At 35.2% G+C, this 14,627-nt stretch overlaps 1 long non-coding RNA gene across 1 annotated transcript in view; it reads right to left on the reverse strand.

Annotated features, from left to right (window-relative positions):
* Positions 1-3,809: 3,809 nt before the first annotated feature.
* LOC120889265 (uncharacterized) overlaps positions 3,810-14,627 on the reverse strand; it is a 218,286-nt gene continuing 207,468 nt past the window's right edge. The window contains exons 4-5 of the long non-coding RNA XR_005733171.2: positions 8,648-8,771; positions 3,810-6,230 (exon numbers count right to left, since the gene is read on the reverse strand). This is a non-coding gene — a long non-coding RNA (uncharacterized LOC120889265). The remainder of the gene's footprint in view (positions 6,231-8,647; positions 8,772-14,627) is intronic.

Genomic DNA, 14,627 nt, shown 5'->3' on the forward strand with positions numbered 1-14,627 from the left:
GTCAACTGGCCATAGGCCTCTCTGACTGGGACCTCCCTGACATAGAGGACCCCACACAAATCCCGCTCGAACCCAAACCAGGGCAACATTTCCCACAGGGTCACCATATGCATTATGGATGTAATCACCCCCATTTTAGGTGTAGACAAGATTATTATGTGTGCCCAGCTGATTTCTGAAGTTGCAAACAGGCCCGAACCTGTGGAGGACTCAGTGACTTTTATTGCAAATCTTGGGGTTTTGAACAAACGGGAGCTGCATGGTGGAAACCAAACTCCCCAGATAGCATGATTCAGGTAGGGCAAAATGACACCTGGATAGATCCCAAGAACTGTTTGGCCAGCCAAGTGTCAAAAACTCGCTGTGGAAAAAATAGTCTATGTAACCCCCTCAATATAACTTTCACTTCCAAAGGAAGGGGCTATCTCAGAAGAAAATGGCTTACAGGAAATACTTGGGGAATTCGATTCTATGTTTATGGCCCCACTTATGACTTTGGCCTCTGGTTCACCATCTGACTTAAACAGGAAGAACATCCCACCGCAATAGAGCCCAATCCCCTCAAGTCAGGAATTAAGCATCCTAAACCTCCCATGCCTAGAACTACCAGAACTCCTCTACCATCTCATTCCTCCCAGTTTCCGTCTTTGCCTACTTCCCCAGTCCGGAGTACAGCTGACTCCTCCCCCTGGGAATTGATTAAAGGAACCTTTATGGTACTGAACTCCACAGAGCCAGATCTCACCCAATCCTGCTGGCTATGTATTTATGCACACCCCCCTATTATGAAGGGATAGCAGTCAATGGGACTTATGCTTGAAGACGCAGAGTTCCACCTGTAGTTGGGGCGAAAATCCAAAGTTAACTCTCCCAGAAGTAACCGGGGCAGGTTTATGTCTAGGGTCCCCACCCAAAAGTAAACAACACATACGTACCCAGATAGGAGAAATCAATACCACACAGGGCTTTCTAGTCCCTGAGAAAGGAACCTGGTGGGCATGTGACTCAGGATTAACTCCTTGCATTTCAGCTCAGGTATTTGACAGCTCTGTAAACTATTGTGTAATGGTGCAAATACTCCCCAGGGTGCTTTATCATGATGCAGAATCATTTGAAGGTCTAGTAGGGGGACAAACAACCCATTTCCGCAGGGAACCAGTGTCCCTCACTCTAGCCATCCTATTAGAGATAGGAGCTGCTGCAGGAGTAGGTACGGGAGTGGCCACAATGATCCGTGGGTCACAACAAATGGCTCAATTAGAAACAGCAATAGATCAAGACTTGAAGACATTAGAAACCTCTATCACAGCCTTGCAGGAGTCATTAACCTCTCTCTCTGAAGTTGTTTTACAGAACAGGCGGGGGTTAGACCTCCTCTTTATGAGGGAAGGAGGCCTCTGTGTAGCACTAAGGGAAGAATGTTGTTTGTATGCTGACCATACTGGCGTCGTAAAAGAATCCATGAGTAAACTAAGAAAACGCCTTGAAGAGCGCCAGAGAGAAAGGGAAACTCAACAAGGGTGGTTTGAGTCTCGGTTCACCCAGTCCCCCTGGTTAACTACACTCCTATCAGCCCTAGCTGGACCCTTGATCATCCTTATGCTGTTACTAACTGTGGGACCCTGTTTGCTTAACCGTATAGTTTCTTTCCTCCAGGCTCAGATTGGACAGGTGAAACTCATGGTAATCAGACAGCAGTATGCTCCACTGGCAGAAATGGAATGTGAAATCCCTCAATAATTATGATCTATCACTTTTAAGATTAAAAGTAGTCAGAAAAAAGGAGTGGGAAATGAAAGAGTAAAAGAAACTGAAGTTAAAATGTAAAGGACCAGGTATTGTTAAGTTTCTAAGCTACACTCAAAGCCTGAAATTCCTATAGCTGTTAAGACAATTCCCGGGACTGCCCATTAGATAATCCCCCCTGACCACTTAGTTGCTTAACAACTTGGACCCAGTGCAGCTCAGCACATAGGCACCTCAGGGCCTAAACCAATCAGTTTGAATGTATACCCTGCTTTAGGACTGACCTATCACACCCCCGCCCCCGCCCGACCTGTTCCCTCCAATGAATGTACTAATCATGTTTGAGAGTTGTTGTTCGATTTTTCTGCGCCTCATGATGATTTGCTCTGATATATGCAAAGCCCCCGCCCTCCCCAAAAAGTGTACTTAAGCACTGCTTAACCCCTGCTCGGGGCTCTGGGCCTCTCTCCCTTCTTGAGTGAGCCCGGAGCCCCAGCGCGCTGGATCTTCAATAAACCCCTTTTGCTGTTGCATGAGACGGTCTCTTGGTGGTCTCTTCCTCTGTCGTTCGTCGGTCCCTTACATTATCACACAATGTTCTGCACACATTCACTGGAGATTTAATGATAACAGTACATAATAATACATGTTCATAAGTTATAATTAAATTCAAAGATTTTTATCCCAAGCTACTAAATTTCAAAAGATTGAAATATATTTGTTTCATTTGTTACTCTTTTAACTTCTTTGTTTTTAATGTATCTATAATGTATCATTTTTAATGTAGTCTGTTTCAACTAATCCTATGCATTTCTCAAAGTTATTAATATTTTCCAGTTAAAAATGTGGAAGCTAAGTAGCTGAACACAAGGAATTCAGGTCCCAGATATTCATGTGTCAGTTTATGAAAGCTAGGATTCCATAAAAATCTCTAACATTCCTTTCTCAAAACTAATATGAAAATAAACTTAATATGGAAGGTTCAAATCTCAGTTTGGCCATTTAAGAACTGAACTTAGACAAGTTACTCAAGGTTGCTGTGCTATTGTTTCCTGATCTGAAAACAGGTAATGATTATTGGACCTGCCTCAGGGTGTTACTGGGAAGATTAAACACATTAGTATATGAAAAAGTCTTAAAACACTACCTCAATAGTAAGTGCTGTGTAATCAGTTGCCATTGTGGCTTCTTCAAAGTGATAAACTTTAGTCAATTTCCCTAAGGTTTTCCTGACAGACTTCAAAAGAACATTACCATTTTAATGTGAAATTATGTCAGCCATGAAACTCAGGAGAATGATGTACAGATGATTTTTGGCTTCCCTTTGCTCTTAGGATCAAGAGAGAAGTTTTGTATGAGGTCTAAATTTCCCAAATGCTTTAGCTCCTACCTTGTTGTGCAGCCTCAAGATATTCCATGCTCAAACCATAATGACCCTATCTCAGCCCCTCAGAATATTTTCATAGTCTTTTCCCTTTCTATTTTGTCTTACAGATCTATACACATGACCTCTGGCCAGGATGTTCTTCCTGCACTTGTTAACCTGTTCAAATCCTGTGTAGCTTCAAATGTAATATTAGTGTCATTGCCTCAGCCAAATCCAAAGTTCTGGGAAACTCTCCTTATAGACTTTATCTGAGTTGTAATTTTATATCAATTTGTGTCATCATTTGAATATTAATTGTTTCTACCATTATATTTTTTAAAATATTTTTTTAGTTGTCAATGGAACTTTATATATTTTTAAAATTTATTGATATGTGGTACTGGCAATCAAACCCAGTGCTTCACACATGCTAGGCAAGTAGTTTGCCATTGAGCCATAACCCCAGCCTTCTATCACTGTATTTATAAATACCTTAAGGGAAGGGATTGTGCATGCTTTGGTGACTGATACACAGTAGGAACTCAATATTTATTAAATGATTCAATAAATGGAAGAATGAGAAGAAATTTTCATGTCTCCTTCATTTATACTAAATATAAAACAAAGAATGAACATAAAAATATTGATGGCCATAAATACTTTTCATGAAAAAAGAAATAGGCATTCTCACTGATAATTTATCTGTAAGCATATTTTTTAATTCATAGGCAAGAATAACTTTGAAAGCAAAGAAGAGGAAAGCTTTGAAACAACATGATTAGACACAATCTTAAATTTAAGCACTTCAGATATTATTATGTGTCAGCGAGCTCTTACAGAAAGTATTGACACTTCTGATGATTACAAGAAATTTCTCCCATAGGGTCTAAAATAGAATTCTGAAGCCACTTTCTGGAAAATCATATCTAAATAGTTGAGTTATTGAAAGCAATTCCATTAAGACAGAAATGGGGAAGTATCTTTCTTCTTGTCTTCTAAAAGTAGTCTGAAGAAAACAAACAAAGCAAACTTCTACATATCCATAAGGGTCAGAGGTGTGTTATTACTGTTTATATTTTGGAATCCACTCATACATACAAATCACCCCCCCCCCACTTCCCTATAACCTTACCACAACTGTAACATTTGTGATGTGCTTTGGTCATCTTATGTGGTTTGAACATAGAAACTGTAGAAGACAATTCTTATACAACTAAGCAACTGTATATACATATTTATTTTAAGCCATTGTATTTGGCTGAGGTTTTTAGTAGAGTTAAATTACCCCATTCTACACTGTTATACTTAATACTAAGGGAATAATCCTCAGAAATATAAGAAGCACATAGGAATTATTAAATTATATTCAAGTGATGTAAGTTTCACATAAGTTTATAGACAGTTTTATGAAGGCAATGTACACAAGTCAGATATTAGCCCTGAAATAACTCAGAGAAAATTATACTTATTTAAAACATTTTTGAAAGCTCTAAGAACAAACCTACAGTAAGTGATAAAAGTATAGTGTTCTCTACACTTTACGTCAATATTAAATCATAATTACTTAAGCTAGCACTATGATGGTACCTTTTAAATACAGGTCTAGAGATTACATTTTTAACTTTGCAATATAACATCAGACTAATGATTATAGATGTAACAATGATCTTAATTAGAACTAACTGAATGGGAGAAGAGAGCTAGTTAAAAGTAGTCTGGATTATCCATGAAAAGCTCCTCAGGAATAAAGTCATCGCTCAACAAGTTTAAATCTGCATCCTCTAAAAGAAACCCCTCAGGATTAGAATCATCCAATAAAGGACCTGAAGAAGTGGTTAAATTTATTTGTCTTTCAGATGCCATTTCAATATAACCACCAAGCCTCTGGTCTAGGACTTTACTGGTCCTAGACAAAATAAAATGTAATGGAGCATTAAATGCAACCAGTTTGGATTGATATACTTTTTTTCTAACCAGTGGAGGGCCTTGGCGAATGGGATGGAAGGCCTTCTCCTGTGTCCATCTGGTAAAATTTGAAGGAGCCCATTCTATTGGAAAAGGAGGCTGAGTAAGGCCTTTAATTGTGTGGTGACACTGAGGGCAAAAACTAGCTCTAAACATTCGATCTTGGTCAGTTTCAGAATAATCATTTTGAACAAGTCTAGTCTGTTGTAACCAATGTCCCAGAGCCAGAGTGGGGAGACATGGCTCCTTACAATCAGGGCAACACCACTTCTCTAAAGACATCTTTGTAGCAAGTTAGTATAATTAGTTAATAAAAAAACAAAAGCATACAAAATTATAGGAATAATAAGCCTTTATAACTAAGTTGACTTTTAGACTTAAAATTTAAGTCCGAGAAAATAAATTTGACATTTATTTTTCCTCTGGTTGGAAGCTTCTGTATCTAGGATAATATAGTAATAGCAATAGAAGAATAACTCATCAACAAAATAATAATGGGCTAGTTAACAAATTTAACTTTGTAAACTCTCAGCCCATGAAATGGTGAAAACACCGATTTGTATTAAATAGAAGAGTACAGAGAAGCAAGTAAGTAGAATATTTTTAATATTAACAAGAGTGGTTTAGCTGTATATTGGAGATCTACCCACACTGCAGATTTAAATTTGATATGTTAACACTGTGGTGGAATTTGTTGAGGGCCAGTTGTCTCTTCCCTCAATTCTAAGCTCAGTATCAGTTCTTTAGAACCAGTACAGGGAAGAACAAAATGTGTCACTTCCCAGTGACACAGTTCACAGGCTCTTAATATTAATTCTCTAAGATCAGATGGATTTTAGATGAACAGGGAAGCTTCTAGTGAACTAAGACATGAAGGATATTTTGCAAAGGGATCTACACAGTCATCTTGGTGAGTGCCATTTTTATATTCTCTTGATTTTTAGAAGGATTTGACCAGTCTGTTTCTTTGTTAATTGATTTTCACCAGTGAGCTGGGTTAAGTCTGCACTGCAGTCTCTTAGTTGTGTGAATAAGTGGAAAGTTTGGTCAGGCTTCTCAAAATATCCATGGCAAAGTCCTTTCTTCCTGGTGCTCCCAGATCAAATCTCTTAGAAGTTGTTGATGAAAGGAATCCAGGTGTACTTGAGGATGTCTGTAAAAGAAAATTTTATAAATCCTATGAAAATTTTGATAATTTATACATATGATACTAAAAATTTTATTGAGTATTATTATGAGTTAATAACCTTTGTAAATTTGATTTATTTTACCAAGTTATATTATTATTTGATGTTTAATACTTTGCCATTTTAGGGGGCTTATCTCTGAATATTAATTTCTTCACTTTAGTAGGTGAAAGATGAAATATCTGTATGAAGGTATTTATAATAATTTATTTGTGGGAGGGTAGAGAAGAATACAAGTACTTTGGATTAGAAAAAAACATAGGAATGAAGGGATGAGAGAGGGAATAGGAATAGAAAAGATAGTAGAATGAATCAAACATTACCCTCCTATGTGCATATATGATTATATGACCATGTATTTCTGTATCATGTACAACCATAAGAATAAGAAGTTATACTCCATATATGTATAATATGTCAAAATACATTCTATTATCATGTGTAACTAATTAGAACAAATTTAAAAAAAAAAAACCTTAGATATAATATGAAGTAGAAAGCAAAAGGTATTGCATTGTATCTTTTTGATATAGATATATAGGAGTTTTAATATTAACATTAAAATACAGTTGTATCTTTGCAAAAATACTAAGTTAAAAAGAAATATTAGATCCAAAAGAATTAGCCAGGCAGTTTCAGATGGCAGAGGGAATTCCCTGATTACACTGAGCCTTTCACATATGCTGACAGAAACTTAGTTTTGTATGAGATATTGATTCTAAGCAATAGAACTATCTTAATATGAAAGTAAAATCACTTTTGTTTAGGTATGATTTTTTATTATTAATTTATCTTTAAATTGGTGAGAAAACTGTGTTCTAAGATGCTGCTTCAGAAAATAAGTGACAAAGATTTGAAAAACTGTCACTGCTTTAAATTAGCAAATTGGGTTATCCATCTGAAAATTGAATAATAAGGGGCTGGGGTTGTAGCTCAGTGGTAGAGTGCTTGCCTAGCATGTGTGAGGCCTTGGGTTTGATCCTCAGCACCACATAAAAATTACAAAAATAAAATAAATGTAAAAGAAAATTGAATAATAAAATTAAATTGGATTAAGATAAAAAAGAATTTTCTACCATTTGAGCATTTTTAAAATAGTGGTTTTAATTTTAATGTAATATAATTACACAGACAAGACAAATCTTTTGGTATGTTTTTTGTAGCCATGTTTTATAGGGAAAGGACCAGAAAAATATTTCTTTTTATTGCTAGAAGAAAATTAGTTCTACCACAGACAAAAGTAAAGACTGCTAGTTAGCAAGATAGACAAAAAATATTTTTATTTTTATAATTGAGATATGAACATGTTATAATCATAGAGATACTTATTTACTAAAAACCATGAACTTATTGTAAACTTTTACAGTAAAAACTTATTTGGTCAAAGTTTCTAAGAGAGATCACAAACACTAATCTGGAATTAATATCTTTCAGATGGATGTGTACTAATTTACTTAGAAATTACATAAATATAAGAAAACATCCTAAATTTATTCTTAGAAAATTAATTAAAATGAAATAGACAACTCAGGGTACCAAAGAGAGGATTTGGTTTGGAAAACACAAGAGGCAATCAGTTGCACTAGCATTACTTTCCTTTAAGGATGCATATCCAAGAATTTGATATTTTTAGAAATGAGACCCTTTAAGATAATCTATTCCATGGTTTAAGATCAATTATTATTTTTCACCAGGAACTTCCCCTAATTATTGATTTTTTTCTTTGTGATTCTATAAATTATCTAGTAGCTCTGAAGTTTTATTGGATAACAATAAAATTAGCTTGTATAAATATGTCACATGATTACATCTTCTGGTAGCATGGCATCCTGACTAGTCTATCTATTGTCACTTATTCTACCTTGAGTTCTCTCCTGGGGCCAATGATGAAAGATCTAGCCTTTACCATTCTCTGAGGACCTCACAACCTGGGGGTTCTACTCAGGATCTGACCAAAGGTCAGCCCATAGCACCCTGACAACCCTTCAGTGTTGTTTAGTTCAGATGATATAAAATGCAGAAAACCAAAACTCAGAGAATTGCTGTTTTAAACCAATCTTTACCAGAAGGATGATAGAGTAGTGAGTAGAGGTTGGAGATAGACTGCCTGGCTGTAAATCCAAGTTCTGCAAATTTATCTCTGTATAAATTTGATTTTCTGTGCCTCAGTTCCCTCATCTATTAAGTGATGACAATAAGAATACCTAAACCATTGTACTCTAATGAGGTTTAAGTGGATTAATGTTTATAAAGCACTTATAACCATTCATAGCCCATAGTGAAAGCTTAATCTTAAACCATAAATTAGGTTCAGAAGAGCATCTGTCAGATGACCTGACTGAAGTCACTTTGTCAGCAGAGTCAGGACTAGAAGATTTCCCACCTTAGAAAGTCTGTATTTTCATGTTTCTGGATAGAGTGATGTCCACTTCCAGGTATTTATGGTAGATCACAAGTTCATAAATTGTCATGGCACAGGAATTAACCATTCCACACCGGTAATCAACCTATAAGTAAGAGCTTTTGTTAGTAATGTAAGGGATAAACTAATTTCAATTACAAAGACGGAGGAGGCAGTGAATTGACATTCTTAGGTTTTATTACTTGTCATTTAATATTATAGGATATCTGGATATATCAGAAGATTCACATTGATAAAGTATCTAAACCTCATCCAAACCATTTCTCCTAGGGTTAAACAACATGCTAAAACAAAACTAAACAAAAGTCTGAAAAAAATTTACATTGTAGGAAGTTGAGTTTTGGGAGAAAATAGAGGGAGGGAAGATAAAATGATATGAAGGAATTGACCTTGCTTCTAAATCTTTTCCTTTCATTTTACAAAAGTGGCCTATTAATTTGTATCAAATCTTGGATGGGGTTAGAACATTCCCAAGCAAGATCAGTAACAGGTTCATTAGAATTACCTGAAAAAACTTGAAAATTCATATCCCTGGGCTCCACTAAAGATTTACTAAACATGTATGGGGAGGCCCAAAGTTTACAACTTTTAACCATGTTCTACCATCTTTCACAAACTCCCTCCTCCCTCCCCATTATTGCAAGTGAATCTTATGCACAGTGAAGTTGTGGATGATTGGATTGGTAACTCCAGAAGTGAGATGAGATGAAAATTCTCCATGACAATCCTGCCAGAGTTTCATCTTAAGTGTGAAGGGTGCCTGTGGGCCATCCAGTCAGACTCTGCATGCTAAACACCAAAGAAAATTACAAATGAACTTCTAACCCTCTTACTCTAACAAATCTCCAGCATGCTTCCATTATATTTACAGCCTAAGAAGTACTTTTAAAATAGTTTTCCACAAAAAGATTGTAACTTCTTTCAACAAATAACTTTATTTGATAATCATAATGTAATGGCACTGAACAAAAACAAAATGTTTAAACAAAATATTATAAAGAATGTGACATATGCTAAATATAGACATGTTTATACATACTCTATACAAACACTACATAAGCTCCAATTCAAGAAAAATAATAATAATGTTAGATACATATTTTATTGTTTCCTGATATCTATAAAATAACCAAATTAAATTTCTATTACCATTCATTAAATTAAGAATCTAGTACTATTTGACACTAAAATCAGACACACCTAGAAAAATTTCTTAGGATAATTTCTTCATAATCCTTTATTCTATGTTTTTATTTTTATATTTTATTTTTATGTGGTGCTGAGGATCAAATCCCATGTCTCACACATGATAGGTGAGTGCTCTACCTCTGAGCCACAACCCCAGCCCCTATTTTATGTGTTTTAACGTTTTGTTGGGGAGTAGAGATCATGGTTCACTTGGACAAGCTAACAAAACAAAGACTATCTCTCCAGAAAAATGCACATAGACACAAAATTTTTCTACAAATTCACAGGATTCATATATACTCCATGGCTTATGGATTCTGGTTAAAAGCTCTTTTTAGAACTAGATAATTGTAAAAAGAATGTATGAAAAATATATTCCAATTCCTGGGCTGGGTTTGTGGCTCAGTGGTAGAGTGCTTGCCTAGCATTTATGAGGCACTGGGTTCGATTCTTAGCACCACATATAAATAAAATAAAGGTCCATTGACAATTAAAAATATATATATTAAAAATACATTGAAGACAAACAAAAAATTGAAATTCCAAAGGCATTCTACTCCAAAGAAACCAAATGTTGAGCCACTGAATTACATTAACTGTATGAATAATTTTTTTTTAATCCAAACACACTAACCTGGATTGTTGTGTGTCTTCTAACTTTTAAGAACATTTTGTCCATAATTGTAACTTTTATCACTGGTACTCAATGGCAATCTAGAGATTTGATGGCAGCTATTATTTTTTCATATCTTATTGATTTAAAAAAAATAAATGACAGTGGAATGCATTGCAATTCTTATTATACATATATACAACAATTTTTCATATCTCTGTATATAAAGTATTTTGACACCCAATTTGTGTCTTCATACATGTACTTGGGATAATGATGTCAAACACATTCCACCATCCTTGCTAATCCCCTACCCCCTCCCTTTATCTTCCATTCATCTTCCCTATCTAGAATTCATCTATTGAGTGCTTGCCTTGCATGCACAAGGCCCTGGTTCAATCATCAGCACCACACACAAAAAAAACAACAAACATGTGATCAGGAACTGAGTCAGCCAGCTAATGGTAGCTATTATGAGAAGAAAAATTCAGTTTAAGACAATGTCATGTTTTTTAGTTTTATTAAGATATCATTCTCCTGACATACAATTAATCCATTTAAAGAACCCAATTCAACTTATATTAGCATGGTCTTACATATGTACAAACCTCACCACAGATTTAAACATTTTTATCACCTTAAAAAAGAAACCTCATACACTTTATCTATCATCTTCTACGCTCTATTCATCCCCCACTCCTAAGTAACTATTAATCTGTTTTCTGTCTCTATACATTTCCCTATTATGGACTTTCATATGAATGGAACCACATAATATGTGATGTTGTGTGACTGGCTTTTTTCACTTAGCATAAAATTTTCAAGCTTCATCCTCATTGAAGCAATCAGTAATTTATTTCTTTTAATAGTCAAATAGAAAGTTATTGAATGGATATACTCTATTTTGTTTGTTCATTTGTCAGCTGATGAGCATTTAGATTGTTTCCATGTTTAGGCTATGGTGAATAATGCTATTAAAAGCATTCATGTACAAGTTTTTGTGGACATATATGTATGTGATAGCTACCTAGAGAAAGATGTTAGATAGATAGATAGATAGACATGTATATATGAATATAGATATAGATATAATATATTTTGGTACTTGGGATTGAACCCAAGTCATCACACATTTTAGGCAAGTGCTCTATCACTGAACTGAATTCCCAGTCTTTTATTAATTTTTACTTTGACACAAGATCTCTCTAAATTGCCCAGGCTGGCCTCAAACTTGCAGTGCTCCTGTTTCATCCTCCCAAGTTACCAGAAGCATGCACCACTACACTTAGCTAGATGTGTTTTTCTTTCTCTTGGGTATATACTTAAAAGTGAAATTGATGGATCATATAGTAACTCTATGTACCCATTTGAGGAACTTTCAGACTATTTTCCAAGGTGACTATATCATTTCACATTTCCTCCAGCAGTGTATGAGAGTTCTGTTTCCTCCACCTCCTTGTCAGAAGTTGTCATTATCTGACTTTTTGATTCTGGCCATCCCTAGTCAGGGTATATTGGTATATCTCATTGTGATTTTGATTTCTCTTATAATTAGTGATGATGAGTATCTTTTCATATGATTTTTGGCCATTTGTTCATCTTCAGATAAATGTCTGCTCATGTCATTTTCTCTTTTTAAAGACATGTTAGTTAACTTTTTTGAGTAATAATTGTTCTCTATATATTTTAGATACAAATCTCATATCAGGTAGGTTATTTGTAAATATTACGTGTATTTTTGTTGACTTTTTTTAGGGGGACACCCAGGGGTGCTTAACCACTGAGTAATATCTCCAGCCCTTTTTAAAATATTATTTTGGGACAGGGCCTCACTAAATTGTTGAAGGCCTTGCTAAGTTGCTGAGGCTGACCTCAAACTTGAGATCCTTCTGCTTCAGCGTCCAAAGTCACTTGGATTACAGGCCAGCATTACTATTCCTGGCTTGTCTTTTCATTTCTTGATGGTATCCTTAGACTTACAAAATTTTTTAACTTTAATAAAATCCAATAACATCTAGTTGTTGTCCCCCCCCCAGTGGGTGTGTGTGGTTGTTGCCATGCTTTTAGTATCATAGCTTAGAATCTTAACAAATCCAAATTAATAAAGAAAGATTTTTGCTAAGAGTTGTATGGTTTTAGCTCTTACATTTTGGTGTTTAATCAATTTTAAATTATTTTTAGATATAGTACAACATAAGACCCCACATTCATTCTTCTGCATATTTTCCCAGCACTGTCTTACAAAAAGATTATTCCTTCCATCACTGAATTGTATTGTCATCATTCAATAGAAAATCAGTTGACCACAGATGTATTTATTTGTGGAGTCTCAATTCTAGTCCATTGATATGTCTATCTTTGTGTCAGTATCACATTATCATTGAAAGATTATGGAAAATAATATTCCTACAAGACAGCCCCCAGAGAAAACCCAAAAGATGGTGCAGCTCAGGAGGATGGAGGAGAAATTAGCCAAGCAATAACCTCTCCCAGTAAATCCTTTACCCCAAACTACAGGGCCTTAAGGAAGGTGGCTGATACTGAATGTTGTACTCTGGACTTTGACCTTCTCCCATTGCAAATTAGTCTTAAATGGAGGCAGGGTAAACACAGAAACTCTTGGAAACAATGAATCCCAGAAAAAGAAAAGCAATGGGTGAGATTTGAATACTGATCCCCTTGGGATCTGGGCTCCTATACTGCCTTCCTGAGTTAAAGTTTCAACCTGCACAACTAGCCCCTGGCTGTCTGAATGGCACATCCACAGTTTTCAGTGATTAAACCACCCTCATTGTGCCCTATAAAACTAAAATCCCCTCTGTAACCAACAGCCATTTTTGCATCCAGAAAATAAGCCCCTATGGTGCCTGAGTCCAAGATTGAATAAATGGCTTCTCTGAATCTGTTGAGGTTTGTATCCATCATTTTGCACTTACAGTCATGATTACTGTTGTTTTTTTTTAGTAATTTTTGCCATCAGAAAGTTGAATCTCCTACTTTCTTCTTCTTTTTCAAGATTTATTTGACGAATATTGGTCTATTGGAATTCCATATGAATTTTAGAATCAACTTGTCAATTTCTACAAAGAAGTCAGCTGGAATTTTGATATGGATTGAATTGAATCTGTAGCTCAATTTTGGGCATATTGTCATCTTAGCAATATTATGTTTCCCATTCCATGAAAATAGGATATTGTTCCATTTACTTAGAAACGTAGTTTCTTTCAAAAATATTTTGTAGTTTTCAAAGTATAAATTTTGATTTCTTTTGTTAAAATTATTCCTAATATTTAATTCTTTTAGATGGTATTATAAATAGAATTATTTTATTAATTTCATTTTTGGATAACTCATTGACAACATATAGAAACATAATTAATTATGGTTTGTTGGTCTTAAATTCTGTGATCTTGTTGAATCAGTTTATTAGTTCTAATTTAATAGATTATTTAGGATTTTCTATATACAAGTTTGAAATATCAGCAAATAAATTTAGCTTCAATTCTTGATTTCTAATCTGAATGTATTTTCTTTATTTTTATTGCCTAATTGCCTTGGCTATAACCTCAAGTACAATGTTGACTGTAAGAGTCCAGAGTGGACATCTTTATCTTATTTTTGATGTTAGGGCCTGTTGGTCAGTTTTTCATTACTGTGACCAAAATACCTAACAAGAATAACATAGAGGAAGAAAAATTTACTTGTGGCTCAAAGTTTCAGAGGTTCAGGCCATGCTCAACCAACTCCACTGCTCTGTCCCTGAGGTGAGGCAGAACAAAATGGCAGATGGGCATGATGGAAGATAGCTGCTTAGCTCAGAGCAGAGAGAGAGAGAGAGAGGAGCAAGGGACAAGATATAATCCAAGACCACACTCCCAGTGACCTAATTCCTCCAGCCATGCCCCATCTGCATGTGATTACCACCCAATAATCCATTCAAATTATTAATTCATCAAATGGATTAATTCACTGATGTAGCTACAGTTCTCAAAATCTAATAATTTTACCTAACACTTGAGCTTTTGAAGAATATTAAAAAGCAAACCATAACATGAGCAAGGCTTCCAGTCTTTCACCATTAAGTATGATGTTATCCATGTTTTTTTCTGTTTGCCATTTAAACAAATGATGAAGTTCTCT

The sequence above is a fragment of the Ictidomys tridecemlineatus genome, chromosome X (genome assembly GCF_052094955.1).
Source record: "Ictidomys tridecemlineatus isolate mIctTri1 chromosome X, mIctTri1.hap1, whole genome shotgun sequence".
NCBI lineage: Eukaryota > Metazoa > Chordata > Mammalia > Rodentia > Sciuridae > Ictidomys > Ictidomys tridecemlineatus.